The sequence below is a fragment of the Felis catus genome, chromosome B4, assembly GCF_018350175.1.
Source record: "Felis catus isolate Fca126 chromosome B4, F.catus_Fca126_mat1.0, whole genome shotgun sequence".
Lineage (NCBI taxonomy): Eukaryota > Metazoa > Chordata > Mammalia > Carnivora > Felidae > Felis > Felis catus.
The window spans coordinates 104,451,797-104,466,596 of NC_058374.1; the positions used below are offsets into that span (position 1 = coordinate 104,451,797).

The 14,800-nt window shown below is 36.8% G+C and overlaps 1 protein-coding gene across 24 annotated transcripts in view; it reads right to left on the reverse strand.

Moving 5' to 3' along the window:
• PPFIA2 (PTPRF interacting protein alpha 2) overlaps positions 1–14,800 on the reverse strand; it is a 478,195-nt gene that overhangs the window by 150,613 nt on the left and 312,782 nt on the right. The gene's annotated exons all lie outside the window — the stretch shown is intronic.

A 14,800-nucleotide genomic window follows, 5' to 3' on the forward strand; every position in this document is an offset into this window, starting at 1 on the left:
AATGCCCATAGTATTTAATGCACAATAAATAGTCAATCACATACAATTTATGTTTAAATTATGAGACCAATAATATGTCACACAGATCAGGAATTAGCAAGTAAACATAAAACATCAAGAGGTTGGTTTTTTGCCATGATCGCTGCCACTGCTTCAATGCCCAGATGCACAATGATGTGTTTGTGAGATCGGGTATCTTGTGTACGACCTGCAGCATTTGAGCACACAACATATCTTTTTGTAAGGGCATATCACAAATAATGAAGAACAACTCTGTAAATGCTCTTCTTGGAGAAGTGCAATCACCAAACAATTAGCTCCCTTGTTCCCATTCTTGCCTATCTACAATCATCCACAAAAGGGCCAGATGCATCTTTTAAACTTAAGTTACATTGTGTCCCTCCTTGCTTTCTAAAGAACCTCAACGTTTTCCCAACTGAAACTTTTTAACAAAGCCAATAATATCGTATATAATCCCTTCAGTCACAATGGCCTCATTTCTGTCTCTCAGATACACTGGGCTCTTTTTCACCCAGAATTTAGGAACTTAATCTTCATGCCTGAAACATTCTTCCCCAACTCAGACCACAGTTGACACAATCCCAGATTTCAAAATTCAACTGAAATATCATTCCCTCAGAGAAAACATGCTTTGCCATTAATTACTTGTTACGATGTCCCTGTTTATTTTTGTGTGTATTTCATTGATTAAAATCTACTTTCTATTTCTTAATTTAATCACTTTGCTTATTTATTTAGCAAGCAGAAGTCCTAATATCTCAAGGGAAAATAATTTTCAAAGAAATACCTTATTGAAAACAACATTTTCATATGAAGTAACACATCATATTATTATGTGCAAGGTTTATTTTATTCAATAAAAATGTGTTGATTTAAATAATGAATGGATAGGGATAAACAAAGAGTGTAAACCTAATTCATTCAGAAATAACAAAAGATAAAGATTTAGAGTGTGTGGAAACCTACAGAGACATTTCTCTGATGTTAGTTAACATAGAAATGAATTACATCAAAGGAACACATATAAAATAGTCCCTGGTATATCATTTTTATATTACATTCTTAACATCTTGTCTCTTGAATACAAGAATATTATATTACCACCAATACATAATGGAATTTTATTCTGAATTTTTAAAAATTCAAACATTGTACACGAACATTCTACTAACATAACATCCATGACTTAAATATGTTGTGGGATGCCTGCGTGGCTCTGTCAGTTAATCATCTGACTTCAGCTCAGGTCATGAACTCACAGTTCATGAGTTCAAGCCCTGCCCCAGGATCTATGCTGACAGCTCAGAGCCTGGAGCCTGCTTCAGATTCTGTGTCTCCCTCTCTTTCTGTCCCTCCCCTGCTTGCACTCTGTCTCTCTCTGTCTGTCTGACTATCTCTCTCACTTCCTCTCAAAAATAAAAGATTAAAAAAATTAAAAAAAAAAACCAAGTATTTGACAAAGGTAATAATAGATTTAAAAATGTTCTGCATTTTCTTCCATTAGTTACTTAGAAGTGAAGAGAGACCTTTTTAAAAAACATTCAAACCAAATTTAACCCTGTTTACAGAGGAATTTCTATTTGTTTAGTAATTCAGATAAATTTTAAATATGTCCTACTGCCTAAAATAAAGTAGGTGCTATACAAAGGTTTACTGAATGACTCAGTGAATTAATGCCTTTATAATAATAAAAAAAGTCAAAATACCAAATTCATATTGAAAACACTCTTTGCAAATACAATTGTGCAGCTACATTAAAAATATGACAAACTAAGTGTTTTGCAAAGTATACGCATGACAGTTCCAAGAAAGACATCAATTTCAACCACTAACATGCAAACTGCACACTTCTGTTGCTTTAATCAAGACCCCAAATCATGTTTTTGAAACAGAACAATAGATGCAGAATACTCTGTATTCTTTATCACTGTTAAATTTTATTCTGTTCTATTTTTGCCCAATAACAAATTATCCTGAGTAGTTATGAAAGCAAAGCTTCAGCATCTGATTTAATTGTAGGTGTTAATAATGTTGATTTCTTTCTTTCACACTGGAAAAAGTGAGAGGTTTCCTCCTGTGAATGCAACTTTGGGGGATGGCCCCCTCTTTAATGTGCTCAAGGGGCAGAGATGGTCACCTAGAAATTACAAGGGTTCCAACACAGGCCTCTGTAGGAAATTCTCCCAGCTGGCTTGAGAAACAAAGGCAGAAGATGGCTTCAGAACTAGCTTGCAAGCACAAGCATAATGAAAAGAAGCTGATGGCTCCCAAACATTCTCTGGCCTCTCAACTGACAGAAAACGCTGTAACAGGGAGGGGGCAGTGACTGGTCTAGGATACCAAAGCAGACCTGGATCCCTCATTGCTAAACAGCATGACCTACTACAACTGGAATGGCATGGCAGGCAGGAGGAATAACTTCTGGGTAGTCTCTGGGGCTTACCCCGTGTTACATTACTGCAGGAAAGTACTGGAAACTCAGCATGGGCCAAGGACTGTGCTAAAAACTATTTTAATCTGCAAACAGTTTTCATGATCCACGCTTAACAAGTGATTAAACTGGGATAAGCAGAGTGTGATGAGAACTAAGTAGGAATCAAATTAAAGTTAACTCCTTGTCTACTCTGTCACATGGTCTCAGATGGCTTTGCATTTGCACTCTCTTAAGTCAGGGTTAATTAGTAGTGGGTGAGGATGGGGAGAAAGCTTTTTCTTTCCAAGTACTGTTACCTTCCAACCCTGGAATCCTTTGTATATCATTAAGGTACGGACTCCTCCCTGGAGAGATTCACATACATCTTCAGGGTATCAATCCATTGAAGGCCAACGGAATTCTGGTTAAGAGGAACTGTCCACAATAATTTTAACTTAGCAACCATGGTTTGTCAACTGTTCGTTGACATTTGTTTTTAAACGCCCAGCATCACTTTGATATTCCTTTTGTTAACAGCATCCTACATTTTCACTGGGGAATTATCCTTCCCTATTCTAATCCTAGAAAGACTATCAATTAGGGGGCCAGAGCTCAGGGCAAATCATGCGTACATGATCCAAGCCAGGGCAATCAGAATATTGCTTCAGATGTTTCTGGCAGAGATATGGGGGCGGGGAAGATTCTTTTTCTACTGTGGGAGATAAGCTGACAGGATACAATCAGGATGGCTGTTTACCATCAGTTCTGCCTTATGAAGAAAAGCAAATGAAAAAGACAGAGCCCTAATGAATCACTTCTGTTCCTAATTCTAGCCATTCTCAAATCATCTCTATCCTTGGCATTTCTTTAATATGAGCTCCAAATTTCTCTTTTTTGCTCAAACTTGCTTTTCTGTCACTTACCACTAAAAGTGCCTTTGCAAGTGTAACAGGGGACGTGGAAGGCAACAAAGAGCATGGAATGTCTAAGTGGAGATTTTGAAGAGTGGCTAAGAATTTCCCAGGGAGACAATGGGAGAAAACTGTCCATTTTGTCCATGTCCAAAACTGTCCATGTGGATAGAAGAACACAAGCTGTTTGTGTTCCCAGTATTATAGGTTGTTCAGTATTCCTGTGGAAAATATTATGTGGATAAAGATAAAAGAATGACAGCAAACTAAAAAAAAAGTTAAAGTACCTCAACAAACACTCTGCTATTTCTGTGCTTCTTGCTGTATGGCTTATTGTTATTCTTTTAAATGTTTATTTTAAGAGAGAGAGAGAGAGAGAGAGAGAGAGAGAGAGAGAGAGAGAGACAGTGCACGCGTGCACGCATGAGCGGGGGAGAGGGGCAGAGTGAGAGAGGCACATAATCTGAAGCAGGCTCCAAGCTGTCAGCACAGAGCTGGACATGGGGCTCAAACTCACATACGGCGAGATCATGACCTGAGCTGAAGTCAGACGCTTCACTGACTGAGGCATCCAGGCGCCCCGGTATTATTATTGCTTCGCCTTGACCCTTATTTGCATTTCCAGATTGCTCATCTAGCTTCTGAGAGCCTGACCCATTGTTTCTAGGCATTCCCAAACTATGGTATTTCCAAGCCAATCTTCCAAGTTTTGTTCTTGCCTTTGCCTCTGTCAGCTGCTTTTGGCTCTTCTCAATCTCTGACAAGCTCTGACCCCATAGAGTGGACTACTGGTGTCCTGTGTTCTCATGTGGAAAATACCCCAGCTCTCCATTCCTTTTTTTCTACCAGGCTATCTCTGGGATCCCACTATGTCTTCCCACAGACCCATTCTTATCCCCTTTCCTTTGAACAATTGTTTTCCTTAATGGCCTGGAGGAATTTATTCATTTTAATTAGGAATTAGGTAATTTCTACAAAGAGACCTGAAGATAAGAGGGAAGAATCAATGTGGATATCTGGGAGAAGAACTTTGTAGTCAGAGGGTGTGGGAAATGTAAATCATTATTAAAAACAAAAGCTTGAGACTTATGCAAAGTTTCAGTGAGTTCTTCAAATGATGTAAATGTCCTCTTTAAAAGAAAGTTAAAACACAAGTAAAAGTTGAGAACTTGGATACTTAAGGTGTCAGAAAATACACAGAAACATGGATTCTTGGGAGAAATGTGATTTGGGAGAAAATAACAGTCTATTTAATATTTCTGTATTCTCAAACTTGGGGACTTCTCTAGTGTTTAAAACGTCTTAATCCATTTTTTCAACAAACTTTCATTGATTCCTGTTCTAAGTATCAGATGCCACGGGGGAAAATGCAGATAAAAGTCCTTCTCTCCAGGAGATTACATTCTAATAAAGGAAGGGAAAAAAGAAAGAAGCAGTGAGAAAACAACAACAAAAGTCCTTCATTGAGCTCTTACGATGTACAAAAATTGTGCTAAGCACATTATATAAATTTGCTTCTTTGCATCAACTTTTCATCTATACCATCCTTTCTTTCCAAGTTTGAGATTTCTTGAAAGTAGAAACAAGTAATTGGTAACAAATAGTGTATTTGGGAGACAATTTCCAGAAGCATAGCATTCATTAAATATTTTTTTTAAAAACCAGGTTGAGTCTTGGTCCTTCTAGATATTACTGGTTGTATGACTTTGTACAAGGTACTTAACCTCAAGTTCATGTTCCTCTGCTGAAAAATGAGGGACAATAACACCTACCTTTTAGTAAAGTACTTAGTCAAATATGATGTATACTAATCATTCATTGTGTAGTGACGATAATGGAAACTCCACTCACCACTTCATCTTCTTATTCATACTTTATGCTCTAGTTCATTGAAGACTTGTAGTCACATACAAAATGCCATCTTGACTGCAAGTTTTTATATTCAAGTGAGTTGCCCTTTGTGAGATAACAGAAAATATATACACATCTCTGCCCCGTTTCTGGCACAGAGCTCCTAAAACCCTTGCAAATTCCTAAGTGAGAAGAACGCTTGGATCATCTTTTGATCTAATGATGGGACTTTGGATGGGCTCCTAGATGGGGACTGGTCATCAGAAGGTGAAGCCATGATTAGAAACTTGGAATTTTTAACTCTACCCCCAATTATCCAGAGAGGGGAGAGGGCCTGGAAATGGAGTTAATGACTGATCATGCCTATGTGAAGAAGCTTCCATAAAAATCCCAAGTATGGGGCTCAGGGAGCTTCCAGGTTAGTAAACACATCCATGTGCTGGAGGGGTGACACACTCCCACTCCACAGGGACTGAAACTCCCGGGCTGGGGACCCTCCAAGGCCTTGCCTTACGTACCTCTTCATCTGGCTGTTCATCTGTATCCTTTAATAATGGTAAATGAAACTGTTTTCCTGAGTTCTTTGAGCTGCGCCAGCAAATTAATAGAACCCAAAGAGGGGTTATGGGAATCTCTGATTATAGCCAATCAGTCAGGAACACAGGTGACAACTTTACTCATAACTGGCATCTGAAATAGGGAGGGAATAGTCATGTGGGACTGAGCCTTTAACTTGTGACACCATTTTCAGGGAGTGTCAGAATTAAGCTAAATTGTAGAACACATAGATGGGGTTTCAGTGAATGCTTGGTGGAAGAACACTCCCTACCACATCCATGCATGCATACATCTGATGTTAGAAGTGTTGTGAGTGTGGTAGTCATGTGAGAGCAAAGGAGAAACACAGGAGGTGGATTGGGGTTTTCCCCTACACATGCTTCTTCCTTCTCGACTGCTTCTGAGTCACCTTTTAGGTCTTCACTTATATGTCACCCACTCTGGGACAGGTTCTGGAACCATCCTCCTGCCAGGGATTTAAGTTATGTAATTCTTTAGCATTCTCCAATAACTCATGTCATACAAATTATTATTCTTTATCACAATTAGCTGTTGGTTTTCTGAATGCCCCTTTTGACACCGAGTGCCTTGAGACCAGAAACTATATCTGATTATTTATTCCCAGCTCTTAGGGCACTGATGGACAAGTAGGAGACACTCTAGAAACACTACAGGTTGTTGAATGAAAGTAGATGATATGACTGGAAAAGACCTATAGAGAGTTGGAAAAATTGGATGGAAAATTTCTTGAAAATTTATACATGAAGAAGAAAATTAGTCATCTGTGTGGAAGACTATGTGAACCTAAAATCTCCCCAATGTTCACACCACATGATTCAAGGTTAGAAAGGAGTCATGAGAATGGAAGAACTCACTGAGAAAAAAATAGAAGAATGAGAAGTAGTGGCATAGCCTTGTGGGATATTCACAGCTCTAGTATTAGGAGGCGGACAGGATGGAAGGCATAGGCTATAAAGGAGGATGGGAATGGGATCATGGGAGGGCAGCTTCATGAAAGTCAGCCAGACTTTCTGTCTCATTGTGTCTTAAAATATTTACAAGTATACTGCAGCCTAAGTAATACTATTCAGGTGTACTGAAGTACATGCTATGTTTAAATGTTTTAGATTTACAACAGATCGACATTAGATGGAAAAATGGAATTCCAAGGGTATCTAGAAATTCATTTCTGCCAAAAGAATTCTTAAAATAAAAAAGAAAAGCAACGTAAATTAAATTAAATTTTCACTTGGTTTTACTCTTCTTCATTTTTTGAAAATATTAGTGTATAGGACATTCCATGAAGTTACATAAGGAAGGAGGAGAAATAAAAAGAAATTTAGAAATTAAATTTCTAATTAAGAACTGCTAGCAATAATAATACTTGTATATGCTCAATATCTATTACATGCCACATACATGAAAAATAATTGACATGCATTATTTCTTTTCATCCTCCCAACAGTCTTATAAATTGGGTATTATTATTTTTATTTTACAAATGAGGAAACTAGCACAGAGGGAATAAATAATATACTTGAAATTGTACAGAAAAAGATGTGACACAGACAGTTTTCCAATCCAGGTTTGATAGTTTCAAAACTTGTTCAAGCATTATGCTATAATGACTTTTGAAAATTACTGAAGTGAGTCACTGCATACACAATCCAAACACTTATCTAGGTCAGGACTACAGTTCTATGGTCTGATAGCAAGGGAATTTACCTGTCCTGATTTGGCAAAACAATTTAGATACGGTTAGAAAATATCTTCAATTACTCCTAGGATAAAAATCATGCTGCTTACATTTTTATTTATAACTCTTATGTGGCTCAAGCCTTTCAATTTACTTTGAAAATTGCCCAACTACTTTTTAAAATAAATCATGTCTATGCCTCATGCTAATTCTCCAAGGATCTTCATTCTGATATTTGTGAATTCATACTTGCCTTTACCTACTTAACAACAACTTCCAGACAGTGCCCATGTCTAATTAACAAAGATTCTTTTCATCTATTTTTACCCCAAACTCAATTAACAATTCCAAGAGTGAGACTTACAGAAGTCTCACTACACTAACACATAATTTGCTTCTACACATATACTTATTCTAATTTAGCTGAACTCCATGCTTAGATTCCACTGACGTTGCAACATGAAAAAGCAAAAAAAGAAAAAAAAAAGGCAACTAGTAGAACACTAGAGATTTACAATTTACACTTAAGCAACTCTCTAGTCACAATAGTTTGGATTTGTGTTTTTATATGGGTTTGTGTTAATTGGGAAACTATAAAGATTTAGATATTTATTCAAACAAGCCAATAGCTATTTCACTTTCTAGCTTTGGCTCTTGGCCACTGATCTGTAAGCACCACTGAAGCATATTAAAACCAGAGTAAAACACCTTCATGTAGTCTAATGCATTTTGGTCAGCTCACATGTAATATTCATTTTCACTCTTTTTCAGTGAGCATGGATAACCTGAAAACTTGTGAAACTGAGCAGATTCGATGAATGATCAAATTGTTTTGAGATAAGAATCAGACGTTTGCACTGTGAGATTCTGCCTTTTTCAGGTTCAGAAAATATTTAAACAATGGTTTAATAAATGAATCCATATATCCTAGTGAAAAATCAAATAGCTTGGAGGTAAAAAAAGATTCACTTCGTGGTTGTTTAGAATTTTTACCATCTGTTACCTCTATTCTGTCAACAAATATTTATTGAATAAATTAGAACACACTATGTACCTTTATGTTTAACCTGCTCCTCTTTGGCTAACCAGCCTTTCCAATCCCCATTAGATGAATTAACTGGGTGCTCAAATTTAAATGCAAGTCACAAGTAAGTTTCTGGTGATTTTTTGATGGAAAATACAGTACATGAACAGTACATGAACTTTGGCTATTTCCAAATTTTACATATGAAATGATTTTGCTTATACCTAAAAACGTAAGGATTCCTTATATACTTTTTAATGGTGAAAAAAATCCTTTTAACAACTTAAAAATTTTAAGGCCCATTTTAAAACAATAACTGGCATGCAAAACATTTTTTTAAAGTTTATTTTTATTTATTTTTGAAAGAGAGAGAGAGAGAGAGAGAGAGAAAGAGCAAGTGGGGGAGGGGCAGAGAGAGAGGGAAACAGAATCCCAAGCAGACTCTACTCTGTTAGCATAGAGCCCAAAGCGGGGCTTGAACTCATGAACCATGAGATCATGACCTGAGCCGAAGAGTTGGATGCTTGACTGACTGAGCCATACAGGTGCCCCTAAACTCTTATTTTTAGTTTTACGTTTAAGACAATGGAATAGATAGATAGATAGACAATAAAATAGATAACAACAGTATTTCAAATGTTTGCTTGGATAGATTTGTTTTTGCATAGAATGCTTATGGTGTTCATTTTCAATTTAATTATAATCAACAACAGTAATTTCAATAGCTATATATTTAATATAGTTACTAATACCTAGTTCTAATATGAATTACAACTCTTTACCAAACTGTCTATTCTGTTCATCTAATTGATATTTCAGTCATTTCATTTTTGATACTTGGTTACTCTTTAATTTATTTCCATTATTCAAATATTTCTCTAATCTTTAAAATTATAATAAAGTCAAATGCTGGTATTTTCATTAGGGGCATATACATGACTACAGAAAATGCAAAACAATTTAAAATGGACAGGATTAGTGAACATTGTTAAGGTACAGGACTGGTGTTATAGCAGGTTAGCAGCTTAGAGTGTCATAAAATCGAAGAATAGTAATAAAAACGACCAAGGAAGCTGCTTTGTGGTAAAGTATAATAATTAGTCAAGAGAACAAAAAGCAAAAACAAAGTCCTAAAGAGTTTTCCAAAAGTGTCACTAACAGGAAAACACATTCTGAACAAAATATACTTACCACTGCAAGAAAGCAAGCCACCATTTAAAATATAAATAAGGAGCACCTGGGGTGGGTCAGTTGTTTAAGCGTCTGACTTAAATTTTATTAAATTTCAAGAAAAAATACATTGCAATATCCATCACCCAGGATGATGCCAGTTGCTAATAACTTGTCCCCCAACCCCGAAGACAGTAGAATCTTATTTTAAAAATAAACTGTTAAATTAATTAAACAAAGGGGCCATTAGACTGAGGTGGCTTTAATGCCATGGCACCCTATATAAGCAAACCAAAATAAGACTCTATAAATGCCACAGGGTTAAGCAATCAAAATGTTAAGGACTGCCAATCACAAATATCCCACTAGACTTTACAATAGCCAATCAAATAATATCCTTCTTTGTGTTGGCACTCTCTCTACACAGTCTGTCTCTACCGCTATCTTGTCAGGGAGGGTTCCCAAACATTTCCAGTTTGACCCTGCTGCTCAATTCGAATGGATTTTTGCTTAAAGAAACTCAGAATTTTTAATATGCTTCAGTTTACCTTTTAACATGTCTCACAGTGAAAAAAGCAAATAGGAGTTACTACTAAAGGTATTGATTATCATAAAAGATATTTTGGCTTTGAACAGAGGCTTCCCTTCAAGATACTTCCCACAATCATTTACTCGACCCTTTACTTAAAACCAGAAGCAAGAAACAAAACAAAACGAAACAAAACAAAACAAAACAAAACAAAAAGAAACATGCTAACTTGACATGGCCTTCAGCAGAGGGCAGGACAACTGACTGTAGTAATTATCCCATACCCTCCAAATTAAAAAAAAAAAAAAAAAAAAAAAAAAAAAAAGCAAAAATGAGGAGACCAAGACTTGCTGAGAGGAGAGTCACAGCAAACTACATGGTCTAATGGGTCTAGACGTGATTAGTTTACAGAGTAGCAAGGAGGCTCTGTGAGTAACAGCCTGTCTTTAAAAGTCTCAAGAAATGTTTATTTTTATGAACTATGTTAAGACATGAATAAAAGTTTCTGCTTTAGTTACCTTATATACACTAAGAACTATTAAATGCCTTGAGTAAATATTGATTATTAAATTAATAAAGGTAAATCTACCTAATACTAATCAAATTTCTGTCATCTGTTTACTCAAGAGTGATTCATCTGCTGTCAGGAATTTTTGGATGTTTTAGAATGAAATTTCCAGGGGCGTCTGGATGGCTCAGTCGGTTAAGTGTCCTAGTGGCTCAGGTCATGATCTTGTGGTCTGTGAGTTCAAGCCCCGTGTTGGGCTCTATGCTGATGACTCAGAGTCTAGAGCCTACTTCTGATTCTGTCTCTCTCTCTCTCTCTCTCTCTCTCTCTCCCCCTCTCTTCTGCTCACGCTGTCTCTCTGTCTCAAAAATAAATAAACATTAAAAAACATCTGGAATAAAATTTCCACCTTAATAATCCAAACACACTGTATTTCCATCAACAAATATTCGAATCTTTTAAAATGTCACGTTAAAATTAATCTCTCTGATTTGAGTACTAAGCAGGCCCCCACCCTGCTTAGCTTCTGAGATCAGAGAAGAGATTTAGCCATTCAGAGGGTTGAGTTGAGGGGGAATTGTTGCTCAATGAATACAAACTGTCAGTGAATCAAGATGAATAAATTCTAGAGACTCCCATACAACAGAATGCCCTTAGTTAACAGAACACAAACTGTCAGTGACTCAAGATGAATAAATTCTAGGGACTCCAATACGACAGAACGCCCTTAGTTAACAACATGGCATGGTGCACTTTAAAATAAGCTGAGAGGACAGATCTCATATTAAGTATTATTACCACAACAAAATAAAAACAAAAACAAACCAACAAGAGAACATAAATATTTTTGGAGGTGATGAATATATTCAGTACCCTGACTGGTGATGATATTAATGTGTATATACATATGTCCAAATTCATGAAACTGTATACATTAAATATGTGCAACTTTTGTATATCAATTATACCTCAATAACACTTAAAAAAAGAGAGACGGCCAATAAACATATAAAAAATAATAAATGAAAGTAACCTTTTTGAAGATGGACTCTAATCCCTTTCAAGCACTATTAGATTTGATGTCCTCAGCCAGGCACAGCTAACACAGTGAATGCAAACTTGAGTTTTTTGTTGCCCCTCCCTTTTTTTCCCTATCAGGGCAGAAGTGACAAAATTATAGGCCTCATCCTGGAACAATTCTTTTTAGCTCTGTTAAGGTAAGGGAAAAAGTCTTGAGGGAAAGAAAAGCATTTCAAAGTGCTTGAAAAGTACTTGAGAAAATGTAAAAGCAGAAACAATACCCATTAGTCATTCGTGCATATAAAAAAGGAAGCCCGAGCAATACAAAGAGTTTATTCATTTAGTTCTTCCTTCGAAGTAGCAAAAGCAGCATACTAAACCCATTATTCTGAATAACTCCTTTTAAAGTACCTATTTGCTTGGGTTCTAGTGGTAATAATCATGTGCTATGGTTCTTTTGCACACATTCCAATTTTATTTTTATGTGATTTTTAAATGTGTATATATCATAAGAGGTCAGAATGGAAAGGGACCAGAACTTATATAGTCTTTATACTTTATTTTCATAGATGAAAGATAAATAAATTTTACAGAGGATGAATGATAAACCTTATTCTGTCCCCACAACAAACTTTACCTAGTCAGTCCCACTGTGGGACACACACTCCATCTCTTAGGACCTCAGTTCAATCATCTTTAAAAGGAGTTGGACAGTATCATGACTAAAAAGATCAATATCAGCATTAAAAATATTTACTGAAAGGTACTTGGTGCCTTTAAGCACTTTACCTGTATTAACTTATTAAAACCTCACAACAACCTGATAAGTTCATTAGGAGGGTTGAGCTAATTGAGGCAAAGAGGATTCAGGAAATTGCCTACAGTCACAGAGCTAGCAGATGCCAGAATGGCTCAGGGAGAAAGTAAATTCCCATGCGGGCAGATTACAGCTCCCATTTGTGGTGTTTGCTCCTTTCCTCTCTTGCCCTCACGCTTCTTTTCTCAGTCAGGGCAGAATTTATTCACAGCACCCAATTAAGTATTCTATATAGAAGAGGGTTTTAAACTTGCCACTTTCTTCCTGCTTGTCCACACTAACTTCTAACTACTCCCTAGTATCCACTTTTCACAGAATATCTGGTATTCTTTGTTTGGCTCCTGCTGATTTCTACTGAGCTGCTTATCTCATTGTTTTGCAATCTCCAGTTTACAGGTTCTGTGTTCCATGTTTATGTTATATTTAGGTCCAGGTTCTTGTTAGCAGCTCAAACTCACATGCATCAAAATCTCCTATGATGCTTGTTAAAAATGTAGACTCCATTTTAAAGAATCTGAATTTGAATATACTTCCAGGTGACCATTCTACACCCTTCAGTTTGAGGATGAGTGCATATGAAGTCTTCAGTTCAGGGTTTTTGTCTCATCTCTTGCGCAGGTTGAGGCAGGCAGGTGCAGTGAAAAGCTGCTGAAGGCCTGTGACAGTGAACCTCCAGGACAGGCCCTAAGTGATCATCTGGTGCAAAGGTATTCAGTTACAGCCCTCAGGCTGCCTGTTTTTGTCAGGACTGAAAGCTAAAAATGGTTTGTGCGTTTTTGAATGGTTGAAAAATAATCAAAAGAAGGATAATACTTCGTGACACACAGAAAGTATAAGAAATTCAATTTCCAGTGTCCATACATCAATTTTTATTGGAACATGGCCAAGTTCATTTGTTTACATGATTGTCCATGATTGCTTTCACTCTACAATGGTAGAGTAGTTGTGACAGACCATCTGGCCCACAGAGCCCAAAATATTTATTAGACGGTTCTTTACAGAAAAGTTTTGCTGATCCCTGATGTAGTAGATCATGCCTATCTCTTTTTTAAGAAGCTGCAATGGGTGGGGGTGGCTGGGTGGGGCATGCCTGGGTGAGTCAGTTGGTTGAGCATCCAACCCTTGGTTTCCGCTCAGGTCATGATCTCGTGAGTTGGTGAGTTCGAGCTCTGCATTGTCAGTGTGGGCCTGCTTGGGATTCTCTATCTCCCTCCCTCTCTCTCTGCCCCTTCCCCACCCTCTCTCAAAATAAATAAATAAACTTAAAAATATTTTAAAAAACTAAAAATAAAAAACAGCATAGGGGATACAATCAATGATATTGTGGTAGCGATACATGGGGACAGAGGGTAGCTACCCAAGTGGTGGACATAGCATAATGTGTAAACTCATCGAATCACTATGTTGTACACCTGAAACTAATGCAACATTGTGTGTCTACTATATTCAAATAAAAAAAAAATAAGTGAAATAAAAAAAAGTCAAAACCGTTCAAATGGACCCAGTGCAAGTCAGAACTGTAACTCCATTTCTTGAGTTTTTAGGCTTCCGTTCTCTACTCAGTTTCACACATTGTTTCTAATGCCATTTAAGTCAGTAGAAATATAGGATAAATTATCCTTGACAATGAAATTACTCAATGAAGTGAATGTGTTCTTACGTGCTCTTTGGTATTCTCTGGTCAAAATAGGAATTTTGGATGACATAATGACAATGATTAATAGTATTACAAAAGTAAGAACTGAGAGAACAAAGAAACATCTTAAAAATAATTGTAGATTAGAGTTGCAATATTTTCTATTCATAGCCCCATGTGATTTATTTCATAGAATTTATTACTGTCTGAAATTATTTTTAAATTTATATGTTTCTAACACAAGCTCTTTGAGGTAGGGATAATTTCTGATTTGATTACTGGTATGTCCTCAAGGGCCAAAACAGTGCTTGCTACTTGTCCAAGGGGATTATACAAAGTGCTGATCAAGAGCATGAGATATGAGACTCCTGGGTGGCTCAGTTGGTTAAGTGGCCAACTTTGGCTCAGGTCACGATATTGTAGTTCAGGAGTTCGAGCCCTGCATCAGGCTCTGTGCTGATAGCTCAGAGCCTTCAGCCTGCTTTGGATTCTGTGTCTCCTTCTCTCTCTGCCTCTTCTCTGCTTGTGCTCTGTCTCTCTCACTCTCAAAAATAAATAATAAAAAACATTAAAAAAAAAAGCAGGAGATATGAAGTAGAGTTCTGGTTCTGCCACTTTCAACAGGATAAACTTACATGAATTATTT